General features: G+C 43.9%; 1 protein-coding gene across 1 annotated transcript in view; it reads left to right on the top strand.

Moving 5' to 3' along the window:
- hmcn1 (hemicentin 1) overlaps positions 1–24369 on the top strand; it is a 543993-nt gene that overhangs the window by 122758 nt on the left and 396866 nt on the right. The gene's annotated exons all lie outside the window — the stretch shown is intronic.

The following is a 24369-nucleotide window of genomic DNA, read 5'->3' as shown; positions in this document are numbered from 1 at the left end:
GCCATTTTACTTCAGCTTCACTTCTTCTGTGAGCAAGACCTATACACTGAGAAATGCCAGAATTAACGTATCTTAGAAAAATAGCTTTTTATTTGGAAAAGAGCAGGCTTCATAATGAGAGACCTGCCGATACCACTGCTGCATTTTTTTTACTGCAATGTTTAACTGGATAGATTAGCTATCAAAACTCTCATTTCTATTTTGTAACTTTGTACTCATGAGCTGCCCAAGGGCAAGTCCTCTGCCCATTTCCCCACACTTCACAGCCCTGTGCTTTCCTCTTCACTTGCCTCCCATTTTCAATTTCAGGAAGTAATAAACAATATGACTCAGGAAAGGTGTACATGGGATGCTTTAAGGAAACACAAGTCCTGTTCCCAAAGAATCTTTCATCTTTAAGAAGCAGTTGTCCCTCTAGGTTCTAGCTCATTTGCCATCGTCACTGAAAATTCACTGGCTCCACCTATGGCTTATAAGCCTGAGCATGTGACTGTTACCTGGGCGACTCACAAATGGGCAAGGACAGCCAACCAGTCAGATCTGAAATAACCATGCTACTTTATATTTTATAAGCACAACAAATTAAAATCTGAGCAAAAGTCACAGTGCCATTTTTGAAAATGTTGACCTCTGTATTTAACCAGAGTTTACTATATTGAACGTGTAATTCTAATTTAAATTCTCCACCAGCTGGTGAAAATTTGCAGTTTTGACGTTCAGTGAGCATAATTGGAACAATATAAATCAAAGATCATTAATTTAACTCAAATTCTTTTCCATTTAAATTAAAATTAATGTGATATTGCAGCATCATTTATTTCAAATTCATGTGCTTGAGAAATTATTTCTTCACATGCAGACAGGTAAGATTAAAAAATGTTCTTTCTCCCAGTGAATTGCATTTTAATGACCTAACGTAGTTTCTAGAAGTTATCACCTCAGAAATGTACAAGAGTAGGCAGTTTTACTATACCCTATATCTTATAGTTGCTTTAATGATACTTTTTCCTATGGCCCCTGCCCCATGACCGTAGTTAACCCCCTTGAAGTTTGTAATTAATTACTCTTTGAGGTTAGTCAAATAACAAGACATGGGCAATTAGGCACATTTTGAGCATGGAGAAATAAAAGGGCCCTCCTGTAAAGGCAGTGGAAGATGTTCATAATGATATGATGTGTTAGTGTGCTCCACTGAGAAGCATGTGGTTATGGTACTTTTGTTCAATTGTGCTGCAAGGCATTTGCCATTTAGCAATGAAAGGGTTGTGACTGCACATTTTCAGGAGAGGATGTCGTTGGTGCCACCCTGCCTGGAAAGGTTAAATGTGGGCCAGCATGTAATTAGTACTAAAGAGACCCACTGTGGTGTAAGGACTTCTTATAGAAACCATTGTACAGAACCATTCAGTACAGAAAAATGACACTCAAGAATGGGCAGAAAAACAACCATATAAAAGTTTATGATAGAAATTGGTTAAAAATGCTGAAATGAATGGTCAGGATAAAGTGGACTTGTGGTGAGCAGGGCACAGAAGAACATATCGCTTCCATTTTAAAATTGAATGAGGGTGAAATTGGTTGGCACCAACAGTGCAAAATGGGCTTGCAGCAAATCAGCATTTTTTCACCAAGGCATGTTTTTTTCCAGTGCCTTGGAAATATTGCCAAGGTTTTTAAATTCAAATAGTCAAATAACAAGACATGGGCGATTAGGCACATTTTGAGTGTGGAGAAATAAAAGCCCTCCTGTAGAGGCAGTGGAAGATGTTCATAATGATATGATCCGTTAGTACACTCTGCTGAGAACAGCAAAAAAAGGTTTGTTCTATCGTTCTGTGAACCTCCATGGAAAGAAGATGATGCATGGTGAAATATCCATTGTCAATTCTCTGAGCGTGGTTTGCACAGCTGACATAGACCAATTTCACTTCTAATATCTATATACTAAACAACTCTAAAACGAGAAATTCTGATTTGCTCAGGTTGCAATGTTTTGGAATCAATTGCCTTTATTGTGGGGAAGGTGTAAGATATGGATAAGACAAACTCTACAATACAAAATCATTGTGTATTCACTTATACACAAGGTGGAATTTTTTGATCATACCAGAAACGAGTAAAGAAGTAGGAGGGCCTGAAAACGTGTGGGTTGGTATTGGAACCAATATACAATGCTTTCCTACTTCCACTGGAAGTAAATTGTGGTAGTGCCCTTCCTCCACTGGAGACCCTTAAGTAGTCAATTAATGATCACTTAAGCACTCTTTAGGCCTCTGCTGCAACTTTGTCAACTTCAAGTGGCCTGCTAATGGGCAGCCTGTCTAACTGGCTCAACTGTACTAATCTGTGCTTGATTGAGGGCATGGACATAGGGCAAAACTGTGGCCACTGAGAGCTATATCTCTCCTGTCCCTGTGACCCCTGTCCCCTGAGAATGCTCCCCACTCCCACTGACCTTTTTCCTGGGATTCTGACAGCAGCTGCACCCTCCTCCATGGTGCTGTCAATCACAAGAGCTTTCCATCTCTGAGTATCTGACAGCAGTTGGGAGGTTGGGACATCTGCTTTGGAGTACTTGATTCTGAGAAAGGCCACAGGTGTCCCTGAATTTCTGTGATTGGAATAAGCACAGGTAGGCCTCAGAAGGGATAGCATTGGTCTCTTGCCAACTGTCCAGCCAGTGGGTCATATGCACACAGCCAACAATAAATTCAATTCTCAAAAGAGAAAATGCTGGAAAATCTCAGTAGGTCTGGCAGCATCTGTCAGGAGAGAAAATAGCTGACATTTTGAGTCCAGATGACCCTTTGTCAAAACTAAAATGCATAAAAAGTGGGAAATACTGAAACTGTAGGGTGAGGGAATGAAAGATGAGTCACAGCCACAAAAACAAGGGAAAGGCTACTACTTCTCTTCCACCCATCTCACCTCCTCCCCCACATCTTCATCTGTCACAGTTTACCCTCTGATTTCAGCTTCTCTGCCGTTTGGCCGTTCACACCCTTTATTCTCTCCATGGACTGCCATTAGCAGCCTTTTCTTTTGTTTTTATGGCTATGACTTATCTTTCATTCCTTCATCCCACAGTTTCAATATCTCCCATTTTCTATGCCTTTTAGCTTTGACAAAGGGTTATCTGGACTCGAAACGTCAGTTCTTTTCTCTCCTTGTCAGATGCTGCCAGGCCTGCTGAGGTTTCCCAGCATTTTCTCTTTTGGTTTCAGATTCCAGCATAAGCAGTAATTTGCTTTTAATAAATTCAGTTTATAATGTTGTTATGATGAAAATGGTTGATTGGTCTCCTTAATGTTATAAGAACATAAGAACAAGGAGCAGGAGTAGAGGCCATCTGGGCCCTTGAGCCAGCTCTGCTATTCAATAAGATCATAGTTGATCATTCTGTGGACTTAGCTCCACTTACCCGCCCACTCACCATAACCCTTAATTCCTTTATTGTTAAAACAATTATCTATCCTTGCCTTAAATACATTCAATAAGGTAGCCTCAACTGCTTCACCGGGCAGGTAACTCCACAGATTCTCAACTGTTTGGGTGAACAAGTTCCTCCTCAACTCAGTCCTAAATCTGCTCCCTCTTCTTTTGCGGCCATGCCCCCTAGTTCTAATTTCACCTGCCAGTGGAAACAACCTCTCAGCTTCTATCTTATCTGTTCCCTTCATAACTTTACATGTTTCTATAAGATTTCCCCTTATTCTTTTGAATTCCAATGAGTTTAGTCACAGACTACTCAGTCTCTCCTCATAAGCCAACCCTCTCAACTCTGGAATCAAACTAGTGAATCTCCTCTGCATCCCTTCCAGTGTATCCTTTCTCAAGTCAGGAGACCAAAACTGTACACAGTATTCCAGGTGTGACATCACCACCACCTTATATAGCTGCAACATAACATCCCTGTTTATAAACTCCACCTCTCTAGCAATGAAGGACAAAATTCTATTTGCTTTCTTAATTACCTGCTACACCTGCAAACCAACTTTTTGTGATTCATGCATAAGGACACCCAGGTCCCTCTGCACAGCAGCACGCTGCAATTTTTTACCCTTTAAATAATAGTCCATTTTGCTGTTATTCCTATCAAAATGGATGATTTCGATTTGATTTGATTTGTTATTGTCACATGTATTAACATACAGTGAAAAGTATTGTTTCTTGCGTGCTATACAGACAAGATATACCATTCAAAGAGAAGGAAATGAGAGTAAAGAATGTAGTGTTACAGTCATAGCTAGGGCATAGAGAAAGAGCACCTTAATGCAAGGTAAGTCCATTCAAAAGTCTGACGGTAGCAGGGAAGAAGTTGTTCTTGAGTCAGTTGGTACATGACTTCAGCCTTTTGTATCTTTTTCCCAAAGGAAGAAGGTGGAAGAGAGAAAGACCAGGGTGTGTGGGGTCCTTAATTATGCTGGCTGCTTTGCCAAGGCAATGGAAAGTCTAGACAGAGTCACTGGATGGGAGGCTGGGCTCCTGGTGGCCTTGGACAGAGCAGGAGCCATACCAAGCTGTGATGCAACCAGAAAGAATGCTTTCTATGGTGCATCTGTAAAAGTTGATGAGAGTCATAGCTGACATGCCAAATTTCCTTAGTCTTCTGAGAAAGTAGAGATATTGGTGGGCTTTCTTAACTATAATGTTGGACCAGGACAGATAATTGGTGATCTGGACACCTAAAAACTTGAATTTCTCAACTCTTTTTACTTTGTCCCATTTGATATAGACAGGGGCATCTCCTTTATGCTTCCTGAAGTCAATGACAATCTCCTTCATTTTGTTGACATTGAGAGAGAGGTGATTGTTGCTGCAGTAGTTCACCAGATTCTCTATCTCATTCCTGTCTTGGCATTGTTTGAGATCTGACCCACTATATTGGTGTCATCAGCAAACTTGAAAATCGAATTGGAGGGGAATTTGGCCACACGGTCATAGGTGTATAAGGAGTATAGTAGGGGGATGAGAACACAACCTTGTGGGGCACCGGTGTTGAGGATGATCGTGGAGGAGGTACTGTTGCCTATCTTTACTGATTGTGGTCTGTGAATTAGGATGTTGAGGATCCATTAGCAGAGGTAGGTGCTGAGGCCCAGGCCACAGAGTTTGGAGATGAATTTCATGGGAATAATGGTGTTGAAGGCTGAGCTATAGCCAATAAATAGGAGTCTGACATAGGTATTCTTCTTAGCTAGGTGTCCCAGGGTTGAGTGCAGGGCCGAGGAAATGGCATCTGCTATGGACCTGTTGCAGTGATAGGCAAACTGCAGTAGAATCAGGAGGCTGGAATTGATTCGTTCCATGACTAATCTTTTGAAGTATGGATGATCTTACGTTGTACTCCACCTGCCCATCTGTCCAGTTTGCCCACTCACTTAAACTATTTATATCCCTTTGCAGACTTTCAGGACCCGATTTTATCATTTTGATTATAAGTGCTGTGCGGACTTGAATCTGGGAGCGTTTCAGATCCAACTTGGAAACCTGTTCTCCGGTGTCCCCATACATACTCTGCCTGAAAAAAAAGCAGTGATTCTGAATCACGCTGCAGAAGCCAGTGGGCGGGGCTTATCACACCCAAGACATTGCAGCTCCGATCTAAGAACATAAGAAATAGGAGCAGGAGTAGGCCATCTAGCCCTTCGAGCCTGCCCTGCCATTCAATAAGATCATGGCTGATCTGTCGTGGCTCAGTTCCACATTCTCGCCCTCTCCCCATAACCCTTAATCCCCTCGCTTATCAAAAACCCATCAACCTGCGTCTTAAAAATATTTAGCGAGGCAGCCTCCACCACTTCAACAGGCAGAGAATTCCAGAGATTCACCACCCTTTGAGTGAAGAAGTTCCTCCTCAACTCTGTTCTAAACCGCCCCCCCTTTATCTTGAGGCTGTGCCCTCTAGTCCTACTATCCTTTCTGAGCGGGAAGAGTCTCTCCACCTCTATCCTATCCATCCCATTCATCATCTTATATGTCTCAATGAGATCTCCCCTCATTCTTCTAAACTCTAACGAGTACAAGCCTAGTTTATTCAGCCTCTCCTCATAGCTCAAGCCCCTCAACTCCAGTATCAGCCTAGTAAACCTCCTCTGCACTCCCTCCAAGGCCAAAATATCCTTGCGTAAGTGCGGCGACCAAAACTGCACACAGTACTCCAGCTGCGGCTTCACCAATGCCCTATACAGCTGCAGCAAGACCTCCCTACTTTTATATTCAATCCCCCTCGCCTTGAAGGCCAGCATCCCATTAGCCTTCCTGACCACCTGCTGCACCTGTAGGCTGGGTTTTTGTGACTCATGCACAAGGACCCCGAGGTCCCTCTGCACCGTCGCCTGCTGCAGTTTTTCGCCACGTAAGTAATAGTCCTTCCTACCATTATTCCTAGCAAAGTGGACCACCTCGCACTTGCCAACATTAAATTCCATTTGCCAGTTCCTGGCCCATTCGCCCAGCCTATCTAGATCCTTCTGCAGACTCTCCACACCCTCCGCACAATTTGCCGTTCCACCAATCTTGGTGTCATCGGCAAATTTTGACACCATACACTTGGTTCCCTCCTCCAGATCATCTATATAAATGGTAAATAGCTGAGGCCCCAGCACTGACCCCTGGGGCACTCCACTAGTCACCAACCGCCAATCCGAATAGCACCCATTAACCCCCACTCTCTGCCTCCTATTTGACAACCAATCCTCTATCCACACTAACACCCTACCCCCAACTCCATGCCCCCTTACCTTCTGCAATAACCTTTTGTGAGGTACCTTGTCAAACGCCTTCTGAAAATCAAGAAAGACCACATCCATCGGCTCTCCTCTATCCACCACCTAGACACATCCTCATAGAACTCCAATAAATTTGTCAGACACGACTTCCCCTTAACAAAACCGTGCTGTGTCTGCTCTATCAAGCAATTCCCCTCAAGATGCCTCGCTATTTCCTCCTTGATGACGGATTCTAACATTTCACCTACAACAGATGTTAAACTAACCGGCCTATAATTCCCTGCCTTATGCCTGCCACCCTTCTTAAAGAATGGCATAACATTAGCCGTTTTCCAATCTTCCGGCACTTCATCCAGCAACGTTTGGAAAATAACCACCAAGGCATCCACTATCACCTCCACCATTTCTTTTAGAACCCTTGGTTGCATTCCATCCGGTCCTGGGGACTTGTCCACAATCAGTCCCTCCAGTCTGTCAAGCACCGCCTCTCTAGTAACAATAATGTAATTGAGGCCCTCCAGTCCTACCACCTTTCCATCGCTAACACCCAGCAAATTATTCACGTCCTCCTCCGTGAAGACCGAAACAAAAAAGTTATTCAAGACCTCAGCCATTTCCCCATCCCCTACCACTAAGTCCCCCCTCTCATCCTCTAAGGGTCCAACGTTCACCCTAGCCAGCCTCTTCCTTTTTATATATTTATAAAACTCTTGCTATCCTTTTTTATATTAAGCGCTAGCCCAGCTTCATAGTTTCTCCTACCCTTCTTTATCAACTTTGTCAATCTTTGTTGACATTTAAACCTCTCCCGATCCTCTTCTCGCCCACTACTCTTAGCTACTCTAAACGCCTCTGCTTTTAATTTAACACTTTCCTTCACCTCCTTCATTATCCATGGCTTATTACCTCTCCTCCTACGGTCCTTTTTAACCATCGGAATAAATTTCTGCTGAGCACCAAGAAAGATCTCCTTAAAGATCCTCCACTGCTCCTTAGCAGACCTACCTTCCAATGCGCTCCCCCAGTCAACATTCGCCAATTCTTCTCTCATCCTACCGTACTCCCCTCTGTTCAAACAAAGGACGCGTGTCCGGGAACCCACTTTCTCCTCCTCCATCTACACCAGAAACTCCACCACACAATGATCACTCTCCCCAAGAGGATCCTTCACCACAAGGTCCCTAATTCTACCCGCCTCATTACATAACACCAGATCCAAGATAGCTCGCTCCCTCGTCGGCTCCAACACACACTGTTCAAGGAAACTATCCCGGCAGCATTCCAAGAACTCCTCCTCGAGTCCACCGCGTCCAACATGGGTCGACCAATCAATATGTAGATTGAAATCCCCCATAATTATCACCGTTCCATTCCTGCACGCCGCACTTATTTGCGCGTTAACAGCCCGACCCACCTCCAGATCATTATTCGGGGGCCTATAGACAACACCCACCAGCGTCTTCCTCCCTTTGCTGTTCCTAATCTCCACCCACAACGATTCCACTTTCTGCTCTTTGGTTCCTATATCATCCCTTGCTACCACCCTGATGCTATCCTTAATCAGCAGAGCTACGCCCCCCCTTTTTCCTCCCGCCTATCCTTCCTAAACACTTGATACCCCTGGACATTCAGCTCCCAGTCCCTGTCACCTTGCAGCCACGTCTCTGTAATGGCCACCAGATCATATCCATTCATGCTGATCTGCGCCACCAGCTCATCCACTTTATTCCGAATGCTTCGTGCATTCAGATAAAGTGCCTTCATCCCAGCCTTCGCCTGGACCCTATTTGCCAGAATGCCACCAACCATACTCACGCCCCCTACTTCCTTTATTATTGGGACATCCTCGGCCTCTTCCCTTACCTGTACCCTCTCCTTAACTTTAGACCCCGTAATGTCACCTACCCTTGCACCTCCCCCCCCCAATTAGGTTAAAGCCACATCAGGCTGCAAAAAGTGGATAAAGCGGCCCAGGAGCGATGATCCCCACAGAACATTGCCCCATCCCCACAGCATAACTGTCCCCCTTATCCACTCATTTCCACCCCCCCAGACCTGATTGTGGCCCCTTGCCCCACTTGCCTCCCCATCACTCGTAGAGTGGCAGCGGATCCCCCTGCCCCTGCCTCACTGGGGAATGATCTGTCCCTCCTCCGCATCCCCCACCAGAGAATGATCTGACCCTCTTCCCCACCCCCCCACCAGAGAACGATCTGCCTTCCACCCCCCTCCACCAGAGAATGATCTGACATGCCCCACCCCCCTTGAAACTCTGAACTTACCTCCTCAGAAGTTGGAGCACCCAAATCGGACCTTTGCGGATCATGTCTGTTTCACGCCAAATCTGTTTGGGTGAACGCGGTGGTAAAGGGGGAAGTGCAGGTAAGTTTGGGCATCCAGCCCATTAAGTCAACTTAAATGCATGCAAATGCATTTAAATTGGCATTGCACCCGATTCAGGCGCGGTGGCGATCGTGGCCTTTTTAGCCACTTGGTAAAGGGGAAACAGGCGTAGAAGTTGTCGCATATTGTGCAACTCGCCTCACACCTGACTTTATCAAGTTTTCGTGCCCAAAAACAGGTGCAAATTGTTGGTAAAATTGGGCCGCCAGTGTCCTTAGCACACTTTGCTCTACCACTTATCTTAGTGTCATCTGCAAATTTTTACACTACACTTGGTCCCCAACTCCAAATTGTAAACTATTGTAGTCCTAACACTGATCCCTGAGGCACACCACTAGTCACTGATTGCCAATAAGAAAAACACCCATTTACCCCATCTTTGCTTTCTGTTAGTTAACCAACTCTCCATCTATGCTTTTACATTACCTATAACCTCCCCCAAAATTAACAGTTTCCTTTTAAATGCTATAAATTTGTAAATATTAGTAGTGCACTTGTATATAATATGTGCATGGGTATATGGGCATACAATAAATTTCACTGGGAGTATTTTAACATGCAAAACAATTACAGATGAACTACAATCTGCTTTCTGTATTGAGATTTACTTCTCTCTTTCAAAACCAAGTTATCAAAGTTTATTTTTTTTTGTTCCTCTATGTTTTATAAACCCTCCTCAGGTTATTATTTTTTTTAAGTGAGGATGTGAAATCTCTCCTCTTTCCCTCCCTTGATAGGACTTGTCAAATTATAGTCAAAAGATGACTGGAATCAACCATCAATGCCCCATTTTCTGTCAGCCATTATGGGGTATGTGACAATATCTTTGATGCCCTACTGAATGTTCAGTATGATTTGGTGCAGTTCTTTTAGTAAACACCTGTAACAATGTTAACTTGTGACAGATGTCATTAATCCAGATATCTTTCTTTAAACATTGTAAATCCAAACATTTTAGTAAAAACAGGGTACATTGTAATCTGAGCCAGCCTTTTAGCTATATAATTTGCACTTACAATTAGCTGCACAACATTTCTTTCAATGATTATAGATTCAAAATCGCACCAATTGATTGCCCAAAAATCATATTAAAGAGGTATGAAAGCAAAATACTGTGGATGCCGGAAATATGAAATAAAAGCAGAAAATGCTGGGACAAAAATTAGCAGGTATGGCAGCAACTATGGAGAGAGAAACAGAATTAATACTTTGAATCCATATGACTCTTAAGAGTTCCAGTTCAAAGTATACCACTTCAAAGAGGTAAATTTTGTATGTGTCAGTTATTTCCGTCTACTTTACAATACATTTAAAATGGAAAGTGCGAAAGCCCACATCAACTGTTGACAGCAATCGTAGTGATGCCAACTGATGTCTTGCCAGGTACAGGAATTATCGTGGAAATTAAATTGGTGAGTTTCCAGAAAAAAAATCAAATTAGTTAATAAATCAAGAAGAAAAGACAAATGACATTCTACCTTATTTATGGCTGATGGAAATACAAAATAGATTGGACAACAATGGTTGGGAAAATGATGCAATGTGTTGTGAAGTTAAAGATTAATTAATGTGGCATGTATTTCAGCACGTGCCAGGCTACGTCAAGCCAACATGGACTCATTTTTCACAGCTGCACAGAAAGTCCTCATTACTGAAAATCCTTTTCACTTACCAACAGTACCTTACATACTGTGTGAGATTGTCTGTATGTAGTAACCATTTAAAGCCCAGTCTATAGGACAGAATAAAATAAATGAACTCTGTGTTACAGTGCTGCCAAACTGTCCATTACAACATTGTAGAAACATTAAATATGGTTCACAGATGTACAATGGCTGGTTAGTCTTCTGCAAACCACAGATTCTAGTAAGAACAAATCAACGTTACACAATCATAGGCTCCAATGATTACCAATTAAAACTTGGTTGGAAAAATCAGAGAACTCCAATATGTAATTACAATACTTTGAAACCAGAATTTGATAGATGGATACTTACAATAAACTGGCCCCTAAATCTACCGGATGCATAATTTGCCCCAAGTCTTTCAGAGGAGTGGGTCTAGAGCCTCCAGATTATATGTCATGTATTGAAAGTGCTTACACATGTAACATTACCATACATGATTACAGTCTTTTTCTAATCTTAAATAGATAGATTTGGGAATTATTAATTCAAAATTGTTGCAAGAAGAGAGAGGCTGTCAAAGAATTTCATCTTACACTCATCAAGGCAGAATGCCAAATTTATAAAGCATGAGAAAAGAGGTACAGATTGACTCTGGTTAAGGTATTACTATGGAGAACGCACTAAGAAACTACTGTTTCTGTGCTTTTGTTTAGTTCAAAGAAGGTGCAACACCTGGACATGTTCCTTTTGTCTTCAGGATAGATCTCTGCATATGAGTATATATAATGTCTATCAGTGTGAAGGAGCCATATTGCAAGCCCGAATAATTCAAGCAACCTTTGAAATTTGGCATTCTTGTGTCTGTCCTAATGAGTACAAGACAAAATGCTTTAAGAACATGTTTATTTTTTCAGCAATGCTCCAATTCTGTACTATCAAGTGACAGTTATTATAATCTTGTCCCTTTTTTATTTTTTTCCATGCTGTATGCTCTACAGGAAGAAAATGGCTGTTTTTACTCATAATCTGCCATCAAGTTTGATAGGTACCATTACACTAATCAATAGAACAGGAAAAATTAGCATATATATACACACACACTCACATATAAAACATTTTTTATCAAACATTAAATACAAGTATATAGAATCGATTGCACATAAATAAGACATGTATTCCAACTGGGCTATGTTAGTGTTTATACTGTAGACGAACCTCATCTCACCCTAAGGCATATCCTTCCATTTCCTTCCCTCATGTATTTATTAGTTAGCCATACATCTATTCTTTTTGCCTCAACTTTTTCATATGGTAGCAAATTCCATGTTCTAAATCACCATCTGGGTAAATTTAACATAACATTTCCGCTTTTCAATTTTATTGTTCTAGAGTGGAACCCGAGTACTTTGTTAGTATTTTTATAGTCTAGTTATAGTCTAGTGCATGTTATCAGCTCTTCAGTATCAAACAATAAGTTTTAAGCATGGAAAATTGAGAAGTTACATTTCAGAATTTAATTGAGGCTTGAGAAATCTGTGGTGAGGCATTATAATTTATACTTACTGCCCACGTAGTCTACAAACAGATCCGGAGTTAAAATTTGGGCTTCAGAGTGAAACTTGAGAGCTGTGAGAGAACATTTACATTACTACTTGGTTCAGGAAATATATATGGCAGTGCTTCCCAAACTATTTTCCAATGTGATCCCATTATGCAAATTAATGTGATCTCAGACATCACAAAAAACAAAACAGCAAATAAAGCAGGATAGTTGTGTTCAGCATATAATAACATTTGTGTATTAAATATACATCAATAAACTACAAATCTGAAAATCTATTTTTAAAGTACTTTGTAAATTTGGATTTGTTAATATTGTATGGACTCCTATAACTTTCAGCCAAGTTCTCCAAATTCCCTTGTGAAAGACTCAAGTGAAAATCCGCTCTTACACTACTGCCCCACACTATAATCAGTCTCACTCTCCCACCACACAGTGATTAGCCCCTCTCCCCCATGCGCACACTGTAATCAGCCCCTCTCCTCCTCCCCCACACACAAATAATCATTCATTCTCCCGCACCCATCTCTCCACTTTGTTTTACTTGCCAATACCTGTGAACTAGAGTCTGTGATTTGGGATAAGGTGCCTGTACAACAGTAGAAGGCACTTCTGGAAGGACCATAGTAAAGTTTGAAACCATCACTCACCTTCCGAACTCGGTTGCACAACTCTTTTTCCCACACTCAAGCCAGTGACTGAGTTACATTTTCCAACCTCTGCTGTTGGTGAGGCACCAACAAACTTACCAGGACCACTTGGCACTTGCCACTAAAAGTGTTTTCCAAGATTAAAGAGTGCTTTGGCTCACTGTTTGCCCCTTTGTTATTTATACCATCAGTTCAATGGGTCTAGGACTGTTCCACCAGAGATTTCTATCCACTGTTGTCATTGCTGACTCGGAGGAGGAAAGACTAGCAAAGACACATGCTGCCTCTGCAACCCTATGGAGGTTCACAACCCACAGTTTGGGGATCCATGATACATATAGATTGCATAAAGACTAGAATAGACTGATGCACACTTTATCAAATCACTTAAAAATGTCCCAAAACACTTTACATGCAATTAATTTCTTCAAATTATAGCCACTGTTGTTAAGCAGGCAAATGCTATATTGTACACTGCAAATTCCCATGAACAATGGCGATGCAAGAAACCAACTAGTTTATTTTGCTATTAGTTATGAAAGCAATATTGATCAGGAAAACTTCCTGCTCTACTTGAACTAGTGCCATGGGATTTTCTGAACCAGTACAGACAAGGAAGACATCAGTTTAATGCTTTATTCAAATAATTTACACTAGAGTCAGAACTTTTACAATCCACCAGGTTGAAACTTTGTATTATTGGGGTATTATACAACTTTTTCACTACAGTTTATTCAGCTGATGAATGCAAAGTAGAAAATGCATGGGAATTAACAAACTGAACTTAAGTGAGAGTGAAAAGATTAGTGTTATCCAACACAACTGAAAATCAGAACTTCAGGTATCAGTCCAGCAAGTTCAATAAAATAAGATGGGAGATGGCTGGGCATTGGCAGTGGACACCCCAGCATTGGCTACTGGACACCCGGTGGTGCCAATTGAGCACCATTAGTGTACAAAATGAGCACTGCCAGTGTGCTAGCTGGGCATCACCAGTGGGCCGGTGCAGTGCCAAGGGGTGGGATCTGAGTTGGGGTTATGTTGGGAGGGGAATACTGGGGGTGATGGCCAAGTTCCGCACACATGAGGACGGCCTCAACCAGGATCTTGGGTTCATACCACGCTATCTGTAACCCGCACAACTTGCCTAGGCTTGCAGTGCATCACACGGGCTGCCCATTTCAAAATTTGATCAAAAAGGTGGGCCTCAGAGGTAACGGATGGGAGATTTTATTTTCACAGTTTTATGTATGGCGGCTGACTCATTTTTCTGTATGGTCAGGACATAATGTTGAAAGGACCTGCCTCTCTCTACTGGTTCATCTTCAATGTTTTGAAAATGTTATTACAAAACGATCAGGCTTATTCCTTTGCAAATTCATAAATCTTTTTTTTAAATGGGGACAAAATTCCCTTGCTAGTAATTTTACAGAACAGGTTAACACACTTGCATTAACTAGCATAATTTGCTTGCGATTTAACAACTCACCAATTAAATAGCTTTCTCAGAAATAACTGCGAGAAACTGCCAAACTTGTCCATGGCTGGAATTCTCCAATGCTGCTGCGGTGAATCAAGTTTTCGCTAAGTGCCAGATTCTCCAATCTTGCTGACAGCAGAGCAGGAATGAGCTAGGTTGGAGAATGCTACCCAATATATTTGAAATTGCATGTTGTTACAGTCTTGATCGCGGCTCATTAATTGCAGAGAAGGCTCGGCACTCTTATTCTGCTAGGAAGAATTTGGTTCTACCTCCATCTTAAAAGAATCTATATCTTCAAATTGTAATTTGAAACGATTAAAATGCTTTGGGAAAATTAATTCCTATTGGAATAATTCCATTTCTAAATGTTTTCTGTGGGGAAATTTTTACCTGCTCTTTTTGTGTTACATGAGCCTGTGATGAATGAATTTATTTTAAAGAATTTTCACAGCAATGAACAAGGCGTAACCAAAAAACCTTTTTCCTCTGAAAGCTTTGATGGAGGGATTTTTTAGCATTTTGATAGATACAGTGGTCCAAATAACTAGTTTTTCATTCCAGGTATCATCATGATCATCATCTAACTGTGGTCTTATCATTGAAATAGATCAATTTATTATAACCTCTTTGCTCATGCATTATTTGTCTCTATTTTTGAAATCCAAAGTGCTTTCAGATTTTTTTATGGCTTAATTTATCATTAAAGTGAATTATGTACCCTGATGAAAATGACTACCACAACAATATTGGCATTGTTGCCAATCCAAGACTTTAGCGCCCTACAGACTAATACTGAGATGCTAATATTGTAAATATGCAGCTTTGGTATTTGCAACACTCATTCATGGTGCCGCAGGTGGTCAGGAAGGCGAATGGGATGCTGGCCTTCATAGCGAGGGGGATTGAATATAAAAGTACGGACGTCTTCCTGCGGCTGTATAGGGCATTGGTGAGGCCGCAGCTGGAGTACTGTGTGCAGTTTTGGTCGCTGCACTTACGCAAGGATATTTTGGCCTTGGAGGGAGTGCGGAGGAGGATTACTAGGCTGATACTGGAGTTGAGGGGCTTGAGCTATGAGGAGAGGCTGAATAAACTAGGCTTGTACTCGTTAGAGTTTAGAAGAATGAGGGGAGATCTCATTGAGACATATAAGATGATGAATGGGATGGATAGGATAGAGGTGGAGAGACTCTTCCCGCTCAGAAAGGATAGTAGGACTAGGGGGCACAGCCTCAAGATAAAGGGGGGGTGGTTTAGAACAGAGTTGAGGAGGAACTTCTTCACTCAAAGGGTGGTGAACCTCTGGAATTCTCTGCCCGTTGAGGTGGTGGAGGCTGCCTCGCTAAATATTTTTAAGATGCGGGTTGATGGGTTTTTGATAAGCGAGGGGATTAAGGGTTATGGGGAGAGGGCAGGAATGTGGAACTGAGCCATGACAGATCAGCCATGATCTTATTGAATGGCGGGGCAGGCTCGAAGGGCTAGATGGCCTACTCCTGCTCCTATTTCTTATAAGAACATAAGAACATAAGAAATAGGAGCAAGAGTAGGCCATCTGGCCCTTCGAGCCTGCCCCGCCATTCAATAAGATCATGGCTGATCTGTCGTGGCTCAGTTCCACATTCCCGCCCTCTCCCCATAACCCCAATCCCCTCTCTTATCAAAAACCCATCAACCCGCATCTTAAAAATATTTAGCGAGGTAGCCTCCACCACTTCAACGGGCAGAGAATTCCAGAGATTCACCACCCTTTGAGTGAAGAAGTTCTTCCTCAACTCCATTCTAAACCGCCCCCCCACTTTATCTTGAGGCTGTGCCCCCTAGTCCTACTGTCCTTTCTGAGCGGGAAAAGTCTCTCCACCTCTATCCTATCCATCCCATTCATCATCTTATACGTCTCAATGAGATCTCCCCTCATTCTTCTAAACTCTAACGAGTACAAGCCTAGTTTATTCAGCCTCTCCTCATAGCTCAACCCCCTCAACTCCAGCATCAGCCTAGTAAACCTCCTCTGCACTCCCTCCAAGGCCAAAATATCCTTGCGTAAATATGGCGCCCAAAACTGCACACAGTACTCCAGCTGCGGCTTCACCAATGCCCTATATAGCCTCAGCAAGACCTCCCTACTTTTATATTCAATCCCCCTTGCTATGAAGGCCAGCATCCCATTCGCCTTCCTGACCACCTGCTGCACCTGCAAGCTGGGTTTTTGCAACTCATGCACAAGGACCCCGAGGTCCCTCTGCACTGTCGCCTGCTGCAGTTTTTCTCCACGTAAGTAATAATTCTTCCTACCATTATTCCTACCAAAGTGAACCACCTCGCACTTGCCAACATTAAATTCCATTTGCCAGTTCCTGGCCCATTCGCCCAGCCTATCTAGATCCTTCTGCAGACTCTCCACACCCTCCGCACAATTTGCCTTTCCACCAATCTTGGTGTCATCGGCAAATTTCGACACTGTATGCTCGGTTCCCTCCTCCAGATCATCTATATAAATGGTAAATAGCTGAGGCCCCAGCACCGACCCCTGAGGCACTTCACTAGTCACCATCCGCCAATCCGAATAGCACCCATTGACCCCCACTCTCTGTCTCCTATTTGACAACCAGTCCTCTATCCACGCTAACACCCTACCCCCAACTCCATGTCCCCTGACCTTCTGCAATAACCTCTTGTGAGGTACCTTGTCAAACGCCTTCTGAAAATCAAGAAAGACCAAATCCAGTGGCTCTCCTCTATCCACCGCCCTAGACACATCCTCATAGAACTCCAATAAATTTGTCAGACACGACTTCCCTTTAATGAAACCGTGCTGCGTCTGCTCTATCAAGCAATTCCCCTCAAGATGCCTCGCTATTTCCTCCTTGATGACGGATTCTAACATTTTACCTACAACATACGTTAAACTAACCGGCCTATAATTCCCCGCCTTTTGCCTGGCACCCTTCTTAAACAACGGCGTAACATTAGCCGTTTTCCAATCTTCCGGCACTTCCCCGGAATCCAGCGACGTCTGGAAAATAACCACCAAGGCATCCACTATAACCTCCGCCATTTCTTTCAGAACCCTCGGATGCATTCCATCCGGTCCTGGGGACTTGTCCACAATCAGCCCCTCCAGTCTGTCGAGCACCACCTCTCTAGTAACAGTAATGTCATTGAGACCCTCCAGTCCTACCACCTTTCCATCTCTAACACCCGGCAAATTATTCACGTCCTCCTCCGTGAAGACCGAAATGAAAAAGTCATTCAAGGCCTCAGCCATTTCCCCATCCCCTACCACTAAGTCCCCCTTCTCATCCTCTAAGGGTCCAACGTTCACCCTAGCCAGCCTCTTCCTTTTTATATACTTATAAAAACTCTTGCTATCCTTTTTTATATGAAGCGCTAGCCCAGCTTCATAGTTTCTCCTACCCTTCTTTATCAATTTCTTTGTCAATCTTTGTTGACATTTAAACCTCTCCCAATCCTCTTAAGCACGTAAGAAATAGGAGCAGGAGTAGGCCATCCAGCCCTTCGAGCCTGCCCCGCCATTCAATAAGATCATGGCTGATCTGTCGCTGCTCAGTTCCACTTTCCCGCCCTTTCCCCATAACCCTTAATCCCCTCTCCTATCAAAAACCCATCAACCCGCTTCTTAAAAATATTTAGCGAGGCAGCCTCCACCACTTCAACGGGCAGAGAATTCCAGAGATTCACCACCCTTTGAGTGAAGAAGTTCCTCCTCAACTCCGTTCTAAACCGCTCCCCTTTTATCTTGAGGCTGTGCCCCCTAATCCTATTGTCTTTTTTGAGCGGGAAGAGTCTTTCCACCTCTATCCTATCCATCCCATTCATCATCTTATACGTCTCAATGAGATCTCCTCTCATTCTTCTAAACTCTTAACGAGTACAAGCCCAGTTTATTCAGCCTCTCCTCATAGCTCAACCCCCTCAACTCCGGTATCAGCCTAGTAAACCTCCTCTGCACTCCCTCCAAGGCCAAAATATCTTTGCGCAGGTGCGGCGCCCAAAAATGCACACAGTACTCCAGTTGCGGCCTCACCAGTGCCCTATACAGTTGCAGCAAGACCTCCCTACTTTTATATTCAATCCCCCTCGCTATGAAGGCCAGCATCCCATTCGCCTTCCTGACCACCTGCTGCACCTGCAAGCTGGGTTTTTGCGACTCATGCACAAGGACCCCGAGGTCCCTCTGCACCATCGCCTGCTGCAGTTTTTTGCCCCGTAAGTAATAGTCCTTCCTACCATTCCTCCTACCAAAGTGGACCACCTCGCACTTGCCAACATTAAATTCCATTTGCCATTTCCTGGCCCATTCGCCCAGCCTATCTAGATCCTTCTGCAGACTCTCCACACCCTCCGCACAATTTGCCGTTCCCCCAATCTTGGTGTCATCAGCAAATTTCGACACTCTACACTCGGTTCCCTCCTCCAGATCATCTATATAAATGGTAAAAAGCTGAGGCCCCAGCACTTCTTCTCGCCCACTACTCTTAGCTACTCTAAACGCCTCCGCTTTTAATTTAACACTTTCCTTCACCTCCTTCGTTATCCACGGCTGATTACATCTCCTCCTACGGTCCTTTTTGACCACCGGAATAAATTTCGGAATAAACATCGGAATAAATCGGAATAAATTTATGTTCTTATTACAGGTAGTCAGGCTGATTCTTCAATTAAAAGATGATGATCCAGTGCCTTTCACAATCTCAGGCTTCCCCAGAACCATTTCATAGCTGAAGTGAATTATCTTGTTGAAATGTGGCCATTGTTGTTTTGCCCAAGTGGCAACCAACTTGCCCAAAGCATGTCCCACAACAGCAAATGAATAAAATGATTAGTTTATATCTTTCTGGTGGTGTTGGCTGAGAATCTTGTGTTGGTCAGGATGTCCTTCACAGTGTTGTTAGATCCTTTAAGTTCATGGGCAGAATTCTCCCAAAACATGACTGTGTCATAACAATGAGAAAACAGGAATGATCTACGTTAGTCTCTCGAGCACACTCTACATTGCAATTGTCCCACAATAATTTACTTCTTTGGAGAGTGGCGAGAGTGGTATGGGGGGTTGGGTGGGTAGGTGGGGGCTAAACAGGCTGGTGAACACTACGTCAGAGCACTGAGGCACTATTTCTTGGTGCACAGTAAGACACCTTCTGTCCACCCCCAAGGATTTTGGGACTTACCCCAAAATGGGCAGTAAGTCCACCCGCCACCCCCCGACATGGGTTTCCAGCATCAGAGCCCTCCCTATGGGTCCCCCAATAATACCCCCAACAGGTTATGCCCCCATTAGGACCACTGACCACACCTTCCGCGCCCCCCCCCCCTCCCCCACCACCACCACACTCTCCGCTCTCCCATTCTCCCACTGCATTACCCTCTTCCCTGCACTGCCCCGGCACACTGGAAGTGACCAACTCAGTTCGCATTGTCAGGCTGCTTGGTGGGCACTGCCTGGTGGGTACTGTCTGATATGGACACGGCCTGGCTATGCCCTTAACTACACAGGGGCTTCAATGGCCTTAAATCCCTCCACTGCTCTAGCCATTGCACTGTCTGCTTGTGGAGACTAGTAGTCATTTGTTAGGTGTGGGGACATTCCGAGGGGTCAATCCTGAGTTGAATTTGCTACTGAAATTGAAATCTCATGCTAACTGGCCTCACACCCTTTCTGCCGTGCGATCCGATTCCCACCATTAGAGAATGACGATTGCAAATTGCTGAGTGCAATATCAATTTTTAGGCCCACAGGCAATTTTCCAGGATCGGTACAATCTGCACCAAGCGGAGCAAGGTCCCGGAATCACCTCCATCACTACAAGTCCCAATGTTAAATGTGTTGCTTGAGAAACAGTACCTCCAATAGTGCAGCAATTCCCCGATACTTTGAAAATTCGCCCCCCCCATCCCCCACATGCTCCTTACCCACCCCTACCACTCTATTCCATTATTGTTATAACTACAGATTTGGCAGCCAGTAGCTTTCAAATGCCTAAACAAGTGTTAGGCCCTTTGATTATGCTACTGCAAATTCCAGTCAATTCCCATTCTCCTAACCATAACCTCCCATCTCACCACCACCAAAATACAGGAATTGCCTGTTGCAGGCTCACCAAGGCAGCCAACCTTGACCCTGTAGCCATCGGTACAATTTAGTATGAAGGTAAATATAGGAATAGGTCAAAATCACATCATGCAGTAGATTTATTTTTGCAGAGGTTTTCACAATGTAATGGCATTCACTCACCAGCTGCTTTTCATTTTGCTTTCAATTTTAGCAAGCCCTGAAATACACGTCCCATGAGTCTATTGCTAATTAAATCATTTTTGTGTCCCTAGTTATTTTACAGATCACGTTCTTGTAGGTAAGGTCAACTAAGCAGAAACAGCTTCTAAAACTAAATCAATTAAATTAGGATCTTCATCAGACTGAGATGGGCAAACAGAATCAGAGTTACAGGAACCAATCAAGCACAGTTCAATGCTGATAAGTGCCAAACTCTCAACTTCTGTAAACAAAAATATTGTAAAAGTTTTACTGCAGCCCATTCCACCATTTTTTCTACAGCTCGATCTAATTAAACACAGAGGGTGTGACTTTCACCTCCAAATACTTATCATGTTTTGCTCCAGTTAAACTTGAATTTGGGATGTCACTGACATCATCAAACTCCAATGTGTACAAATCTATGAGGCTCCTGAATTTAGGCTGCCACTGCATCTGCCTGCCTGCAGAACCCGTCAGATTAAAATCAGGAATAGCTGAGGTCCTGAATGGGTAAGTAACTGCCCAATCGCCAGGTGGTATCTGCCAGGCAATAGGATTCAAGACAATGCTGAGAATCAATAATGATTAGTTATATAAATGCAAAATACTATGGATGCTGCAATCTGAAACAGAAACAGAAAAATTCTGGAAAATCTCAGTAGATCTGACAGCATCTGTGGAGAGAGTAGAGCCAATGTTTTGAGTCTGTGACCCTTTGTCTTGATTAGTAATAACTGTTTTTATTTTAATATTTTCAAAAGCACAGAACTGGGGCAGTACAGTGGTTAACACTGCTGTCTCACAGCACAGGGACTCAGGATTTGATTCTGGCCTTGGGTGACTGTGTGGAGTTTGCACATCTGCCCCATGGTGCGTGGATTTCCTCTGGGTGTTCTGGTTTCTTCACACAGTCCTAAGGTGTGCAGATTAGGTGGACTAGCCATGGTAAATGCATGGGGTTACTGGGATAGGACAGAAGGGATAGCTTGGGTGGGATTGGAATGCTGCCGGGATAATTTCCTTGAACAGTGTGTGTTGGAGCCGACGAGGGAGCGAGCTATCTTGGATCTGGTGCTATGTAATGAGGCGGGTAGAATTAGGGACCTTGCGGTGAAGGATCCTCTTGGAGAGAGTGATCATTGTATGGTGGAGTTTCTGGTGCAGATGGAGGAGGAGAAAGTGGGTTCCCGGACACGCGTCCTTTGTTTGAATAGAGGGGAGTATGGTAGGATGAGAGAAGAATTGGCAAATGTGGACTGGGGGAGTGCGTTGGAAGGTAGGTCTGCTGAGGAGCAGTGGAGGATCTTTAAGGAGATCTTTCTTGGTGCTCAGCAGAAATTTATTCCGATGGTTAAAAAGGACAGTAGGAAGAGAGGTAATAAGCCGTGGATAACGAAGGAGGTGAAGGAAAGTGTTAAATTAAAAGCGGAGGAATTTAGAGTAGCTAAGAGCAGTGGGCGAGAAGAGGATTGGGAAAGGTTTAAATGTCAACAAAGATTGACAAAGAAGTTGATAAAGGAGGGTAGGAGAAGCTATGAGGCTGGGCTAGCACTTAATATAAAAAAGGATAGCAAGAGTTTTTATAAATATATAAAAAGGAAGAGGCTGGCTAGGGTGAACGTTGGTCCTTTAGAGGATGAGAAAGGGGAGCTAGTGGTAGGGGATGGGGATATGGCTAAGGTATTGAATAACTTTTTTGTTTCTGTCTTCACGGAGGAGGACGTGAATAATTTGCCGGGTGTTAGCGATGGAAAGGTGGTAGGAATGGAGGGTCTTAATGACATTACTGTTACTAGAGAGGTGGTGCTCGACAGACTGGAGGGGCTGATTGTGGACAAGTCCCCAGGACCGGATGGAATGCATCCGAGGGTTCTGAAAGAAATGGCGGAGGTTATAGTGGATGCCTTGGTGGTTATTTTCCAGACGTCGCTGGATTCCGGGGAAGTGCCAGAAGATTGGAAAACGGCTAATGTTACGCCGTTGTTTAAGAAGGGTGCCAGGCAAAAGGCGGGGAATTATAGGCCGGTTAGTTTAACGTCTGTGGTAGGTAAAATGTTAGAATCCGTCATTAAGGAGGAAATTGCGAGGCATCTTGAAGGGAATTGCTTGATAGGGCGGACGCAACACGGTTTCATTAAAGGGAAGTCGTGTCTGACAAATTTATTGGAGTTCTATGAGGATGTGTCTAGGGCAGTGGATAGAGGAGAGCCGGTGGATGTGGTCTTTCTGGATTTTCAGAAGGCGTTTGACAAGGTACCTCACAAGAGGTTATTGCAGAAGGTCAGGGGGCATGGAGTTGGGGGTAGGGTGTTAGCGTGGATAGAGGATTGGTTGTCAAATAGGAGGCAGAGAGTGGGGGTCAATGGGTGCTATTCGGATTGGCGGTTGGTGACTAGTGGGGTGCCCCAGGGGTCAGTGCTGGGGCCTCAGCTATTTACCATTTATATAGATGATCTGGAGGAGGGAACCGAGTGCAGGGTGTCGAAATTTGCTGATGACACCAAGATTGGGGGAAAGGCAAATTGTGCGGAGGGTGTGGAGAGTCTGCAGAAGGATCTAGATAGGCTGGGCGAATGGGCCAGGAAATGGCAAATGGAATTTAATGTTGGCAAGTGTGAGGTGGTCCACTTTGGTAGGAAGAATGGTAGGAAGGACTATTACTTACGTGGCGAAAAACTGCAGCAGGCGACGGTGCAGAGGGACCTCGGGGTCCTTGTGCATGAGTCGCAAAAACCCAGCTTGCAGGTGCAGCAGGTGGTCAGGAAGGCGAATGGGATGCTGGCCTTCATAGCGAGGGGGATTGAATATAAAAGTAGGGAGGTCTTGCTGCAGCTGTATAGGGCATTGGTGAGGCCTCAGCTGGAGTACTGTGTGCAGTTTTGGGCGCCGCACCTGCGCAAGGATATTTTGGCCCTGGAGGGAGTGCAGAGGAGGTTTACTAGGCTGATACCGGAGTTGAGGGGATTGAACTATGAGGAGAGGCTGAATAAACTAGGCTTGTACTCGTTAGAGTTTAGAAGAATGAGGGGAGATCTCATTGAGACGTATAAGATGATGAATGGGATGGATAGGATAGAGGTGGAGAGACTCTTCCCGCTCAAAAAAGACAGTAGGACTAGGGGGCACAGCCTCAAGATAAAGGGGAGGCGGTTTAGAACGGAGTTGAGGAGGAACTTCTTCACTCAAAGGGTGGTGAATCTCTGGAATTCTCTGCCCGTTGAAGTGGTGGAGGCTGCCTCGCTAAATATTTTTAAGAAGCGGGTTGATGGGTTCTTGATAAGAGAGGGGATTAAGGGTTATGGGGAGAGGGCGGGAAAGTGGAACTGAGCCACAACAGATCAGCCATGATCTTATTGAATGGCGGGGCAGGCTCGAAGGGCTAGATGGCCTACTCCTGCTCCTATTTCTTATGTTCTTATGTTCTTATGCTCTTTTGGAGAGTTGGTGCAGACATGATGGTTCTGTGGGAGTCTCTAATAAAGTGCTCACCCACTCCCCCCCCCAAACCTTTGTGTCATGCACAAATTTAGCAACCATACTTCAATTCCTTTAAGTCATTTATATAAATTGGAAAAAAGTTGCAATTCCAGCACTGATCCCCTGTAGCACACCACTCATTACATCATGCCAACCAGA

The sequence above is a fragment of the Carcharhinus amblyrhynchos genome, chromosome 9 (assembly GCF_965287045.1).
Source record: "Carcharhinus amblyrhynchos chromosome 9, sCarAmb.v2.hapA, whole genome shotgun sequence".
Taxonomy (NCBI): domain Eukaryota; kingdom Metazoa; phylum Chordata; class Chondrichthyes; order Carcharhiniformes; family Carcharhinidae; genus Carcharhinus; species Carcharhinus amblyrhynchos.
Note: the sequence above shows the minus strand (reverse complement) of the source record. Positions and strands in the feature narration are given on the sequence as shown.